Here is a 14,699-nt window from a genome sequence, read left to right as displayed (position 1 = left end):
TCTCTGGGCAACCTTTCCACCTCTATTCCTTTGTTTTCCAAAAATACTTACTTTGAATTATGCATACATGCATGTCTGTGTGTGTGGATCTATACATGTTAGTGAAAGTACTCACAAAGACCAAAAGAGGTTGCTGGAACTCATGGCATTGCAGTTGCAGGTGGTTGTGAGCTTCTCAGCAGGATCTTTGGCAAGAACAGTATAGGCTCTTTTACTGGGTAGCCATTCTCTAGTCCCCAGGCAATACATTTCTTTGCTTGTCATTCCTTGAATCCTGATTACTGTGGTTGGGACTCCTGATCCTCCGTAGGCATCCACTGTGTCTAACCTTAGGACTGCTGCGGATTGTCTTTTGTTAGGTTTCATGGCAGGTAAAAGTAGTGACTCTTCCCATCTCCTGTGCTTCTGCTTCCTTGGTCACTGGTACGCATACTGTCCTGGTACCAGGGCTATTGAAGTTCACATCCAAGATGACCTGTGACCCAGGTACTGATAAGAATGGAGAAAAACACATTTGGTAATAAACTTCTCTTGCACTGAAAATCAATTCTGTTCAGTACACTTTAGCTGTCTGTGTTTTTGTGGCTTACTAGCAAGTGAAAGGGTTAATCTTGAAAACAGCTTAATGGACCCAATATAAGCCATAGATAAATGACCTGTCTAGACATGGACCATACCTTGGAAAAGTCAGTTGTCACTCCATGGAGGATATAGTTACCGAAAGTAGTGTATTACAAACCTAATAATACTTGTTCGACAACTACCCAGAAAGTATATACCAGATGTTATTGGCTGGAGGCAAACCCCAAAGCCACAAATCTATTGACTACAAATACCATAATATTATAAAACATCATAGAGGAATTTTTACTTAATATTTCATAGCATGGCCCTAGAAGGAGATGGCTTCAGTTCATTGACCTAAGTTGTAGCCCCAGCAAAGTTTCACTGTATTGCTCCACTGCGTAGCTCCTGTTACAACAACAATCCTAGTTCTAAGGAAAGCATCCATGTCCAGAGTAAACCAAGCCCTTAAACCTGTCACCCACTGAAGAGAAGGCTTCCAATCCTGAGGATACTGATGCGAGGCCCGTGGATGAGGAAATATATAAGAATAGGTGGGTAAAGAAGCTGTTTACACCGGGTGTGGTGGCACACGCCTTTAATCCCAGCATTTGGGAGGCAGAGGCAGGTGGATTTCTTGAGTTTGAGAACAGCCTGGTCTACAGAGTGAGTTCCAGGACAGCCAGGGCTACCCAGAGAAACCCTGTCTCAAAAAACCAAAAACCCAAAACCCAAAAACAAAAACCAAAAACTAACAAAAATAAAAGAAGCTGTTTATCCCGTGAAGGATACCCAATAACTAACAACTGAGAAGAAATGAAAGTAACAAATCAGAATCTATGAGGAAACAAACAAAACTTGCAATAAAAACCAAACTTCAAGATTTTACCTAACTGGAAAACAAAAATTTGTAAAACTACAGCAAAACATACGTTTAAAAAAATGTGTGCAATAAAACAATGAAATCACATTGTCTTTTGATCTTTTGTTCTTCTACAACATGGTTTCATTAATGAACATCTGCTAAGATACATCAACTGGCTTTAATCACCATTGAATCTAAATTAACTATTGTATCTGGGGGAATCTCTAAACTTAAACGTGATTCTTCTCTATAATATTATGCTACTAAACATAATTTACAGGGAAAAGAGATATACTTTACCTTGACCATCAGAACTATTGTCTAAAATCCTTGTGCCTATAACACATATTATCTTAAAATATTCTATAGTGGGTAGACACTTGTTCTCAATCAATAATAAATTAAAATTAGCTTGTGACAAATTGCTTAACAAGGCCCCATGAACTCCCAATTAAACCAGCTAATATGGCTGAAAGTAAATTAAAACCAACACCTTCAAGGATTGAAATCTGTGACCCAATGAGAGCAAAGGACTGATTAGCCCACACAGAGTCCATTTAATAGAGCAGTTCATTCTGTTCTTAATCCTAAAATAAATGAATTGTGTCACATGGTTTATCATAGCAACCTTAAATCTTATGGTTTCATCCTTTAAAATCTTTCAGTCCAATATTATATAGATTATTGGATCCATTCAGCATGCACAAGGAAATATCTTCCCATTATCTATTTGGCTAGTATATTGTGTTCACTTCGTATATTGACAGCCTTGCAACTATAGGTTGTCATCACCTCCGAAGGGAAATGCTAGCCACATATCATGGCTATCCATAGGTTATCTCAGTGGTCCTCCTATTGCAGTCTTTGCTAGGCACGATCAGAACTGTATCCAATGTCCTCCAGGGGCTGCTATGAAATGGCATGAATGTTATCCTTCTCCGAAGAGATTTGTCTGACCTACTCATTAAGTATTCTCAGAGAGAAAGTGTTTATCATTGCACTGAACATAATGTAGGGTCTTGGTACTACTGTAAAACTCCTTAAACTAACCTAGTAGAGCAGGGGGTGTTGCATTACTGCACTGTAGAAAACCAGATCTTAACCTTCTTATCACCCATCATGTGAATGCCAATCAACATCTTTTGTTTCTGAGGTTCTGATGACGATACAGTCCCCATGAACCATTTTTAACCTCACTGGCTTTACTATTTCAAATTGGCACATCTTCAGTGGGTCTCCCTCCAGCAAAATTTACCTAGGATATATCCTAATCAAAATGAGTAGATGCTCCTATTAATGTATTCAAGATAGTCTTCTCTGATAGAATCTTGGGTGTCCTTCAGCCATGACCCCTGGGGTTTCTGGGCCACCCACGAATGTTAATTGACCATGGATTCCCAATAGAGGAATCTATTTTTCTCTGCCTTATGTTGTATAGTAACAATAACAGTTTATATAGTGTCACATAACAGATATCTGCATTTGGGTAGTAGAAAATTTATGGTATTTTTGTTTTCTATAAAGAGTTCCTGTGTGTCATGAACTAATGAATTTTAAACTATGTACCAAGATATGGGTTAATGTCTTGTCACAACATTTTAGTCAATCATCCAAAGGAAACTTTATTGTATATTTCTTTATAAAAATACCTTTTAAATGTGTTTTATTGTGAGGCAGTGGTGACACATACTTTTAGTCACAGCAATTGGGAGGCAGAGGCAGGCAGATCTTACATGAGTTCAAAGGGTTCAGACCAAGTGAGTTCCAGGACAGCATAGGCTACACAGAGAAAGAAACCCTGCCTCAAAAACAACAACAACACCTCCACAAACCAAACCAAACCAAAAAAAAATTAACATGTTTTCTTAGCTCTGGAAAGTAGTTTAAAAACAAAACAAAACAAACAAACAAACATAAAACACCTGTTACTTTTCCAGAGGACTTGAATTCAGATCCCAGCACCTACATAGGATAGCTTACAATTGCCTGAAATTCCAACTCCAGGAGATCTGGCACTCATTTTGAGCCTCTGCAGGCACCTACACACATGGCAGACACTCACACTAACATGCATAAATTCTAATAAGTATTTCGAAAACATACACCATTGATTTACTTACAGGTCATTGTCACACACTGTTGTTTTATTATCATCGAACTTATGGGTAACAGCATTATAACATGCCTGAGGCATTGTTTATATGAGAATGTATTCACAGTACTAAACAGAATATTACTGTTTGGTTTCGGACCCAGGACAAGGGACTGAGGTACATATTTTACATCTCAAAAAAGATCTGGCTTCTTGGTTCTCCCAGCATCCCTCAGTCCCTATCTGGCACACCCTGCCCCCAACCCAGAACTTTCTAGCCCAGGGCTGGGCTGCCAGTCCCCCAGAGGCTCCTTCCTATATAATCCAAGCATTTTGGACTCTCTCTTTTCTTCTTCTCTTCTCTCTCTCTGTATGCATGCCCCTTTCTCTCTCCCTCACCTGCCTACCTCCTCTTTCCCAGGGCGACTTCCCTGGTCTTAGTCCTTGGGGCCAGTGAACTTGCATGGGCGTAGCTTCCCAATAAACCTGCCTTTAATATAATCTAATCTGGTTTAGATTGGCTCATTTCACTGATGGGGGAGAAATAATCTATCAACTATCGCTGTGTATTTGGAGAATTTCAAGCAGTAAAATAAAATTATTAACAACAACAAAAACATGGAAAGCAGCCAAAGTTCAAACGCAAATAGGTGTCTCCTTCGTGTTTTGTGCCTGTGAGACTCGAGTCACCCCCTATCCATGCCGTGGGGCTTAGAGATCAGGTTTGTAACTAGGAGAGGAACATCCAGCTATGCTGCCCCAGGCCCTTTGACGCCTCCTTATTAAGTAAACCAAATCTAGTTTCTGCTTATCCTGAATAAAATTCCAGCCTGTGGTCTTATATAAGTAATCTAGAATAATCCTGACTTTTTTTTTTCTCTCCAAATATGGTACCTCATTTTCTTGATATCACAAAGTGTGCCTTCCCCCTGCAGAGGTGGATTGTTCGCTATGTTCCTGAGTACATCATATTTCTCGGTGTGTTACTTCCAGGGCTGAAGGTGTCCTTGGGTTTGTTTGCCCTGTATTGGCTATCAAGTGCTGGTGATCGGAAGTGATCAGAGTAATGCTGCATGATGAGCAAGGCACAAAACACAGGCAGGAGACATGTGTCTGAGTATAGACTTTAGCCCTTAATGGGGGAGGTCCCAGTCCCCAGGCTGGGCTTTTTTTTTTTTTTTTTTGACAGCCAAATCTTTTTTTTATTGGGGGAATGGGTCTCTAGGGGGTAGGCCAAGGCCCTCACTGCACAGCTTGTTCATTGGCACTGCCCCCAGAATCCTGTGGCTTCATCACATCTAGAAGCTCTGGAGGGCTGGAGAAGGGCTCGATGCGAAGAGCTTCAAAGGTGTCATCTGCTCGGAAGGCAAGACCCACCGTGGCTGGGGCCTATGGCCGTGCTGTCTGGCTAGTGAAACCATATTCGCCCAGAGTTTTGCCATCATCAAGGAGCTGGTCATCCTTGTAAAGCTGCTGCTCCTCTGGCGGCAGCTTGAGGATGCTCTCCAAGATGCGCTTCAGTTTGAACACGGTGCCCGACTCCCTGGCATCCTTAAAGATGGTGGTCATGTGGCGCCAGGGATCATGAGAAACAAGTCCTGAGGACGGTGGGCCCGCGTCAGCGCTCGCCCCCCACCCCCCGCGTGGCCCCAGAGCCCCTGCCGCCCCCGCCCCCCCCCCCAGGCTGGGCTCTTGAGCTAAGTGAGAAGATGAGAGAATAGAGCAGGAACAGAAAACAAACTGCGTTATCTCAGTGCTGCTTTTGACTTTGGCTATAATATAACTTGCTACTTCTCCACCTTGATGGACTGGACCCTGAAATTGTGAACCAAATAGAGCTTTTCTCTCTTTAACTGCTTTCATCAGTGAAGTATGCATTGGGGGTCCAGCTGTGGTTCCTTGTCTTCCATTCCCACCCCCCTCTCTCTCAGGGATGAAGTGGAGTCTGGAATGGGTGGAGTTCTGGAGGATCCCAGTCCAGCTGGGGAGTGAGTGTGGGAGAGAGGCGAGGGGAGTGGCGGGAGTGGAGGAAGAAAGCCTTCTGCCAAGGTTTTCAATGAAACAGCTCTCTTAGACAGTCTTGTGTGCATACCTGTATCTGAGGCAGGCTTGTACGCATATCCTTTATTTGGGGGTGGAACAGGGCTCTATATCGACTTTGGAGAGTGGAAAGGAGTTCACAGGGTAAATGAAAATCCTTGGCTGGAGTTTCAAGTTCTGTGAATTATCTCATTTGCATGGAGAGGCATTTCAGGAATCTCAGGTACCTGCTGGGTGGGTTCTTATGGGGGAGGGGTTAGTTTGTAGGTCGGTTCCTTGGCAGCCCGCGGTAGAGGCTGTGTGGGGTTAGGCTCCCCAGACGAGGGACGCTCTGCTGCAAAAGGGAGTCCTCCATTTTATGAAAAGCTGAGAAGAGCCATCCAGTCATGGTATCTGCGAGGGAGTTTCCCCACAGTCAGGGCAAGTATTTTATCATAGCAAGAGGATACTGGTCCAAGGCCTTCAAGTACTCACTTTAGAATATTTGTGTGTGTGATGCTCACATGTTTGTGGGTGTGTGTGTGTGCGCTCGCGCGCGCGCCGGCATGTTCCCTGTGTGTGGAAGCCAGAGGAGAATGTTAGGTGTCCCGCCTTACCATCCTCTGTTCTATTTCTTGACACAGAGTCTCTCACTGAACCTTTGGTTTATGGATTTGGCCAAGCTAGCTGGCCAGCAATCTCTCAGATTCACTTGGCTTCAAGGCTCCAACACTGGGATTACAGGCATATATAACCATGCCTGGATTTTGCATGCATGATGGGGACTCAGGTCTTCACATTCCTACTGTAAGTCCTTTTACCCACTGAGCCATCTTCCCAGCCTCCTCACTTTGGAATAATTAAAAATAAAATTTTATGTTAAAAATAATGAAGAACATGTTCATATAAGGCTCACCCAAAGTGAGCATGAACCAATAACAAAATAGGTAGATGGACAAGGGTACAGCAGATTTTCATACAGTGCAGTTATATAGGAGGCTCTTAGTGATCTCACAAGCTGCTCTTTGGAAGAAAACGGTACTCATAATAATCTTGGATATTTGGAGTGCATAAATCAGGGAACTCGGGAAAAAAGCCAGCTCCCTCGCACTATCACTGAGTATGCACATATGACATTATCTTCGACATTTCCAGGCTAGAAACCATTGATTAGTAAAATGCTAATTCACTGAAAACAGGTCTTTGCGAAGACAGCCCTGCCCCTTAAGAATCTGAAATCGCTTTTACTGAATAAACATCATCCATTTCTGCTATGTGAGCAAGATGCTCTTTCTGCACCTTGTGCCACATATTCAGCCCTGGGAACAGATGTACAAGAACAAGGCTTAGGTGGAATTGACACCTCATACCGTCAAGATAGGGTAATGTGACTTTGAGCAGAGAACATAAACAGTGTGGCTCAGCTCAGAAGGTCACTGTGAGTAGGCTGCTTTTCTTAAATGAATCGGGTGTCCCTGGAAGGAAGAGCCCACCAATCTGGAGAATTTGCTCCTTTTGACTTCATGTTATGCTCTTTAGGGAGTTGAATCAGTGCGTTTCTCTGAGGCTCCCACCTGGCTGCTTCCTCCCTGTTTACTTTTTAGAATGTGTATCCTTTAACACCATATCCTGTCTGGTAATATGCATGCACCGAATCACTGTTTTCCAGCCTCTGGGGGGAAAAAAAGCATGTGTGGGAACACCCATTCTGCCTGATTGCTGCTGCTTCTACTTGCTTCAGCAGTGGGAGAGGTAAAAAGGGTTTATGTGCTTCTGACAGACTGGGCTGGGCTACATGTCTGCAGGAGGCCCTTGGAAGTTGATGCCTGAGATGCTGTCTGCCGCTTGAGACGTTGCTATGTTCTGAGCATTAATAGGGCATTTCCTGATGATTGGCAACTCCCATGTTCAAGTAAAATCAAGGCTGCAAATGAGGCTGTGGTTCATGAGGTCTAGACAGGTGCTGACAGGATGTGGTTTCCATCTGAGAGCAGATTTCAACTCTTCTATTAGCCAGAGCCTTTTGAGGCCATTGAGCTAACAAAGTAAAATATTTCACTCAATAACCTGACCGGCCACACTCCCCAGGTGCCTCCGCACCTGCAGAGAGAGTGGAGCAACCCAGAGACATCCAGTCTTTAGGCTTTTTGCTTCACCCATCCCTCTGCTTTCATATGTACAGGTTTTTAGTCCTTTCTCTACTCCTTGTGAAGGTACCAAGCCAAAAGTTTGTGTGTAAAAGGAACATAACATGCAGATCTAGATATGTAGGGTAGATTCTCAAGCTAGAGTTTTCTTCTCTACTTGTTATGCACTATAGGACAGGCACTTGGGCACACATTCTTTCGAGCCTAGAAAAACCTCTGACTGCTCAATGTTTAATGAGCTGCTATTTGGTGGGAACTTAGAAGATGCTGAGCGTAGTACAGATGATGGAGGCAAGGCCTGTGAAGTTTCAGAGGGAAGTGTAAGAGTTCCTTAAATACTATCAGGTATGTCTGATGTTTTGAGGATTAAGAATCTGTGTTTTGGATCAAACAGGGCTTAAGAATTTGCTGTGGCCAATGAGAGACCAGATCCATTAAAGTGAAACCCTGGCTATACAGAGTCAAACAATGCTGGTTAGCTAGAGCTGAAGAATTAGCAGTGGTGAAAGAGGCCAGCATCATTGGGGGCTGCAATAGTCTTGAAGGATTTCCAGAGTGTCAGCACATAGAAACTTATGTATGGAGGGGTGTGTAGGGTGGTTAGGCTGTATCTCATGGTGGCAGCCAAATTTCAATTTCAGAATTGAAGGAGAGAGAGGGGGAGAGCGGGAGAGGGGAGACAGGGTGTGGCATCAAGCAGCAAGTTCACAGTCCCCAAAGAGAGTCCAGGAGAAGTTGGTAATGAAGGTGTGACCCAGTTGCAGGTGTTATTAGCTGCTTTTATTTTCTCAAACAGAATAGCACATTATGCCAGTACCAAGAGATCACCAACAAGAACAGTAGCAGCTGTGGAGTGGAGCTAACCTGAGCCTAGGAGACAATGATCATAAGGGGGTAAGCCATTTGGAGTCCAGAAAATTCATAAGTGAATCCTGGATGTCTGACATTTAGTTGTTTTTAATACTGTTGGGCTTTAGTTTTACTTCATGATGTGACAGGGCAAGACAATACAGTCGTTTCTCCATCTTATATTCCTGCTGAGGCCATTTCAGGTTTAACGGAAAATTACCCAATTCTATTCTAGGAACCGGAGGTCAAGATACCATGATTAACTTAGCTTCTGTTAACTTGTCTGTTTGTGCAAACCACCCTCTCAAGGGAACTGTATATTTTAGCTTGTTAAACTGCCTGCCTGGGTGGTACCTCCTCTGGCTAACTGCTTATCTTAGCTTCTGTTGCACTGTTTGCTTCTGCAAAATCCCTTGCAGCTCCCTAGCCGGATGCCAGGATGTGGTTTTTGCCTTTAAAATCCCCATGTTCTGGACATTCAGGCTTATACTTAGGTTCTGAGTATCTGAGTGTAGTCCCAACCATCTGGAATAAAGAATTTAAATTGACTGCAAACAGTGTCTGAGTGGCCAACTCTGGTGGACTCCCCAATAACAATCATTGTGTCTTGGTTATTTCTGTCAGATCCTAAAGAACCTGGGGACAGATGGCTAACTATGGTGCCTATTAGCATACAAGGCTTGCTCAGTACCCATGACTCCCCGAAGTTCCTTTCACACTGACCTAACCCTCTCCAGCCCATGGGCTTTGCTTTCGTTTCCTGAGCTTCTGACTGCCACTTTTGCCACACAAAAATATCTCTTGGTTCCCTTGGCTTGCCCCTTTGCTCCTTCCTCCCCTTTTTGTTCCCTCCCTCCTCCTTATTAATCTTCCTCTCTTGCTCTCCCCTCTCCTGACCTGATTCAGTCTACTGGGCATGGTTAGTCTACTCCCCTCTCCATGCTCTGGACTCTTCCAGCTGCCTCTGGTGGTATTCTTAACTCCTATTGACAACAAAACCCTTCTCTTCAACCATACCCAGGGACAGTCATGTCTTCATTTCATTTAATTTCCACTTGGAATAGCAGAGTACTTATTTTGATTTTATAAGAGACCACAATAAAAGACACTTTGGAATTTTGGAAAGACTATGGGTATTTTTTTTAAAAGATACTTTGGCTATTTTAGAGAGGCAAACTTTGAAAGAGACTTTGGATGCTTTAAAGAGATTGAACTTTTAACCCATTCAAATGTGTAAAGACTGGAGCCCTTTTAAAAGTTGCAATGCTTCATATTGTGATATTATTACTATTACTAAGAGACTTTAGGGGTGATCAAGGAAGGAAAGTTCAAAGCTAATTAGAAATGCATTTGTATGTCAAGTTGAAATATGAAAACGGATTTAAGTGTCCTGGTTAGTTTTTGTCTACTTGACATGAGCTTGAGTCATTTTGTAATAGAGCACCTCAATTGAGAAAATGTTCCCACCAGATCAGCCTGTCCTGTCTTGATTGATGTGGGACGACTCAGTTCTCTGTGGCTGGTGCCATTCCTGGGCTGGTGGTCCTGGGTGCTATAAGAAAGCAGACTGAGCAAGCTGTGGGGAACAAGCCAGTGAGCAGCATTTCTCCGTGGCTTCTGCATCAGCTCCTGCCTCCAGGTTCCTATATTGAATTCCTACCCAGAATTCTTTCACTTTGCTCGGACTCCAGAGGCAAATGCCTAGGTGACTCTGTCCTTGTCATTTTCAGATAGGAGGTTTATTGTTTTCTTGAGAAGAGGGGCTAGAGCAATGGGTGGAGGAATAGGGAGGAGGAAGAGGATCAGATAAGAAATCAAGCTGGATTGTCACAGAGCTCTGAAAAGCAGCTCCCCTAGGCTTCATTTTTAGTTCTTGGTATGGCAGAGACACTACAATGTTGCAGAGTGAGGGATGCTTTGTGCACCTACCCTTTCAGCACTGGGAAGAAATTGTTCTTGTATTGCCCTCTTAAGTTCCTTGGGGAGGACTGTACTATTAGGCTGAAGCCATCCTTCCAAAGAAACATTTAGGTAATTTATCTGGAGGTTTCCATTCAATTATTCCATTAGAGATGTGGGAATACTTGAGTTATTTGCTAGCACAGAAGGTGTCCACTCTTGTTAAGGAAATATTTTCATGGCCTACATCCACATGGTCTGGAGAAGTGGATGTCATGTCAGCTTCCGTTTGCTCCTTCATCCAAGAGCCCTTAGCCAGGGCTCTGTGTTTGAACTTTAAGGTCACCCAGAGTTCCACCAAAAGGGACCACAGATTTTTTTTTCTTCTTAAATGACACAAAATGATCTATGATAAGAAATCTGACCTTGGGATTGGGAGGACAGAGCTGGCAATTTAATCTCACTTACTAACTGCCAAACACAGCTACAATTCCATACAGCCATGTAAGGGGCCTCAAAAGTTATGCTCAAGAACTGTGCTGCAGGAAGCCCTTGTAACAAGATAGCACTTCTCAAGCATTTGTTTACAATACCCCTGAATACTGAAATCTGACTTTTCCCCTCACACGGGAAAGCATTCACTTCACAGGAGTCATTTAGACACTCATGTCCAATTGCACTTGCTTTCTGAAGCACTGGACTTGAAATAACCCATTTGTTTCTGCAGCTCAGCTTCTGGGCAGTCAGCCTACAGTGAAGCCAGCAGGCAGAGTGATGAAGGTCACGCATATTTCCATAACAGCAGTATGATGTAATACACACCGAAGAATGGCTTGGCTTTAGACCCAGTGATAGCCACTTTGAACTGTCAAAAAATAATAAACATGCACTGTGAATTCGCTTTATGGCTTTATGCATTTTAAAATCTGTGGTCATATTTTAAGTCCTATTGCTGAAAGGCAATAACACAGAGGCTGGAAGAACAACTTCAAAAGGAAGAATCACTTAGATTCCATTCCTAGATATTCAATCACACTCTCACATTGAAACTATAACACACAGAAGTAGTCATAGATTCACTTACATATGAACACATATATTCACAAATTTGCACAAGTCATTCCATACTGATTTTCAAATGAATGTTCATTTTAGTTTAAATATAGGAGTACATATCAAGATACATATACTAATAAGCTTATTCTCTATATGCACAGATACTTTGCTCAATATATTTTAATTTAACATACACATAAAAGTTATAGTTATGTGAAAATGCCCATACAAATACCCAATTTATTCATTCACACACTCAAGATACTCACATGCACTTTGAAGGCATAACATACTTACATATTTGCAAATTAACTCACACAAATGTATACTTAATCTGATACCTTCGTTTCACTTAAAATTATCTATTGTCACACTCATACACATGAGCTGTATACAGTTTTGAAAGTACTTTACTTATATTTATTTTATGTGTATGGATTTTTGTAAATATATGTCTGTGAACCATATTTATAGAGTGCCTATAGAGGTAAGACAGGAGGCATTAGAACTAGAATTAGAGGTGACCGTGAGCTACCATGTGAATGCCAGGAATTGAACTCAGGTCATCTGCAATGGCAACAAGTTCCTTTAACCACTGACTCAACTCTCAGCTTTGAGCTTGTTTATACATCAACACATACAGATACACTTAGAATATATAGGCATGCCTGAGATGAATGAACATACATAATCACCCATATAACTATGCTTATAAGTCAATTCATAGAAACACACGCTACATAAGCAAAACATGAATGCTCAATTTTTATCCACACATACTTGTGCTCACACAAAACTGATCACCGACACATAAACATACTAAATGTTAGTATAGAAGAACATGAAAATCCTCATGCAATCTCTTAAGGACACTTGTCTGCATTTTCATTCACATTATTATCAGACTTACACTGATAATTTTTTGTGTACTCCTTCACACATAAAAGCTGGTTAAACATACAAATATATCAGTAATTTGGACATGTACCCACCCAATATTTACTGTTTACTCACAGGCACACATTCACATCTATATTTGCCACCATAACTCTTTCCAAATCAAGAACATATCCACATGCAGAGGATACTTTGTGTATGAAAGTTTTCATCTACACAAGTTTTTTATTTATAACTACAATGCATATTCACTCAGAAACATGATCCTAACTGCATATTAACACACAGTAGGAGTCTCTCACATAATCATTCATCCATAAACATATTCACATCACTTCTATGCTTATTCCCTTCCACTTGCACACAACCAGACATCCTTCTGCTGTTATGTTTATACAAATAGACATTTATAGTCACATGAGAATATACAAAGTTACGTTCACAAAATCACAAACATGCACATATTATATGCTTACATTTAGTTACTAATATATCTGCACAAAAACCAGCTTACACATTTATCCACAAATAAGCACATACTAGGATCAGTACACATGATTTAGAAACTGACTCACAGATGCTCACATATTAACAACACACAAAACATGTAATGCATACTCAGAGACAAAAATAGCCAAATATATGTTTATATATTCACTCATATACATGCATATGCACACCTATATAGTCACACAACTACGAGCACTCGTACTGGAACAGACCCACTTATGTACAACATGGACATTGGTATATAAAAGATACAAAGGATTTCTGCATACTGACTATGTCGTTTTCTTTTTCACGGCAAGCTGGAAAGCATTAGTGCAAAAGCTGGCTGGCACCAAACTCGAATTTTACACACTCAGTTGTTTTCAATATATTCAAAATAAGCAGATTTTAGCCACCGACTGCCTGATTTGCATTCCCCACAAAACTGCACCAGACAGCTGTTGCCCATAGAGGAGTTAAAGCCTATCGTTATAAAAGCCCCCAATTACACTGCTGTGCTTCTGCATTCCTTGACCCAGAGACTTCTCATCCTGTTGCCAAATTCCATCAAGGAGACATATAGGTCCACTCTCTGATCTCCCTATCATCTTGGGCTTTTTCTTTTCCTGGAAGGTCTCTGATTATGTGGGCTATCCATCTCATGTAAACCAGTCAAAGTGTACTCTAAGTAAATCTCCTTGTGTGCTGTTGCCACCTTGGAGAGCCTATCTTTTGCCTCCATCAGCCCTAAAATCCCTTAAAGTCAGCACAAGTGGTGCTGAGGAGAGGAGAGAATTTGGGTGTTAATCAGGAGATTAATCAGCCAGCAGAACAATCAATTGACCGATTTCTCCTAGGCGGTGTTTTATGGTTGGGAATCAAAATTTGGTATGCTCCCAGGTCAGTGCAGCATCGCTCCACGCTAGCAACTTTGTATTTGTTATGGCCTCCTCCTGGGCCTCATTAGCCTAATGAGGCAGCAACACTGGCATTTTAGTGAAGCAATGCTTCTGCAACTGATTGGGAGCCAGAGACATGGAGCTTCATGAAAATGTCAGCCTGCCCTGTGGGCCCAAATAGAGAAAGGCAGGGCTGTGAACCTCTGATCTGACAGTAGGTCATTCTTGACTCCCTGGACATTTGTAGAGAAGACATTTCTTTGTTCCTGGGGATTGCTGTAGCATGTAAATAAGATAACAAGTCGCTTTGTCAGGCCAAGGCTTCTCTCTTAATCTGAGTTTGGAGAGAGAACTGTATAAACGATTAGTGTCACCTTATTGCTCTCTAACTGGGATTTGCTGTGGCAAGAAGGCATCGTTCGAAATCATCTGTCAAAGGGTATCCTTCCCCAAATCCTTGGGCTAAGCCAGTGACTAAGTAAAAGAAAGTTTTCCTTTCTGTTCCTCTCAACCTTCTGAATTAAGTGGTTTACCCTACTGAACAGGCACTCTAAACCACTAGATCCATTCTGGGCTTTGCTCAGTGTGGTAGTTAACTAAAGTGTTGCCAGGTGGGAGGTAAGCCAAGAGTCTGAAGGTGTTATGACAGTGGCAAGGTCTCTTGATGCCCTTCAGAAGCAAGGGCAGTAAAGTATCAGTATGGTATGGATGAGAACAATTTGCCCTCAACTTTCTTGGGCCACTTAAACAGAACATGCAAATGTGAACAGTCAAGAATGTGAGACCGTATCTCGAGTGGAGGAGAAAATATGTTTTCTTTCTTTCACGAAGACCAAGTCTTTCCTTAAGGACCTTGCTCTAATCCCTGATGAGCTTCCTGGCTTACGAGCTATATAGAAGGTACCTGTTGGGATGTAAGCTTC

General features: G+C 42.1%; 1 pseudogene; it reads right to left on the bottom strand.

Moving 5' to 3' along the window:
- Window positions 1–4,735: 4,735 nt before the first annotated feature.
- LOC110286399 lies at window positions 4,736–14,192 on the bottom strand (annotated as a pseudogene).
- Window positions 14,193–14,699: the final 507 nt, after the last annotated feature.

The sequence above is a fragment of the Mus caroli genome, chromosome X (assembly GCF_900094665.2).
Source record: "Mus caroli chromosome X, CAROLI_EIJ_v1.1, whole genome shotgun sequence".
Lineage (NCBI taxonomy): Eukaryota > Metazoa > Chordata > Mammalia > Rodentia > Muridae > Mus > Mus caroli.
The sequence above is the reverse complement of the archived record's forward strand: the minus strand, read 5'-3'. Positions and strand labels throughout refer to the sequence as shown.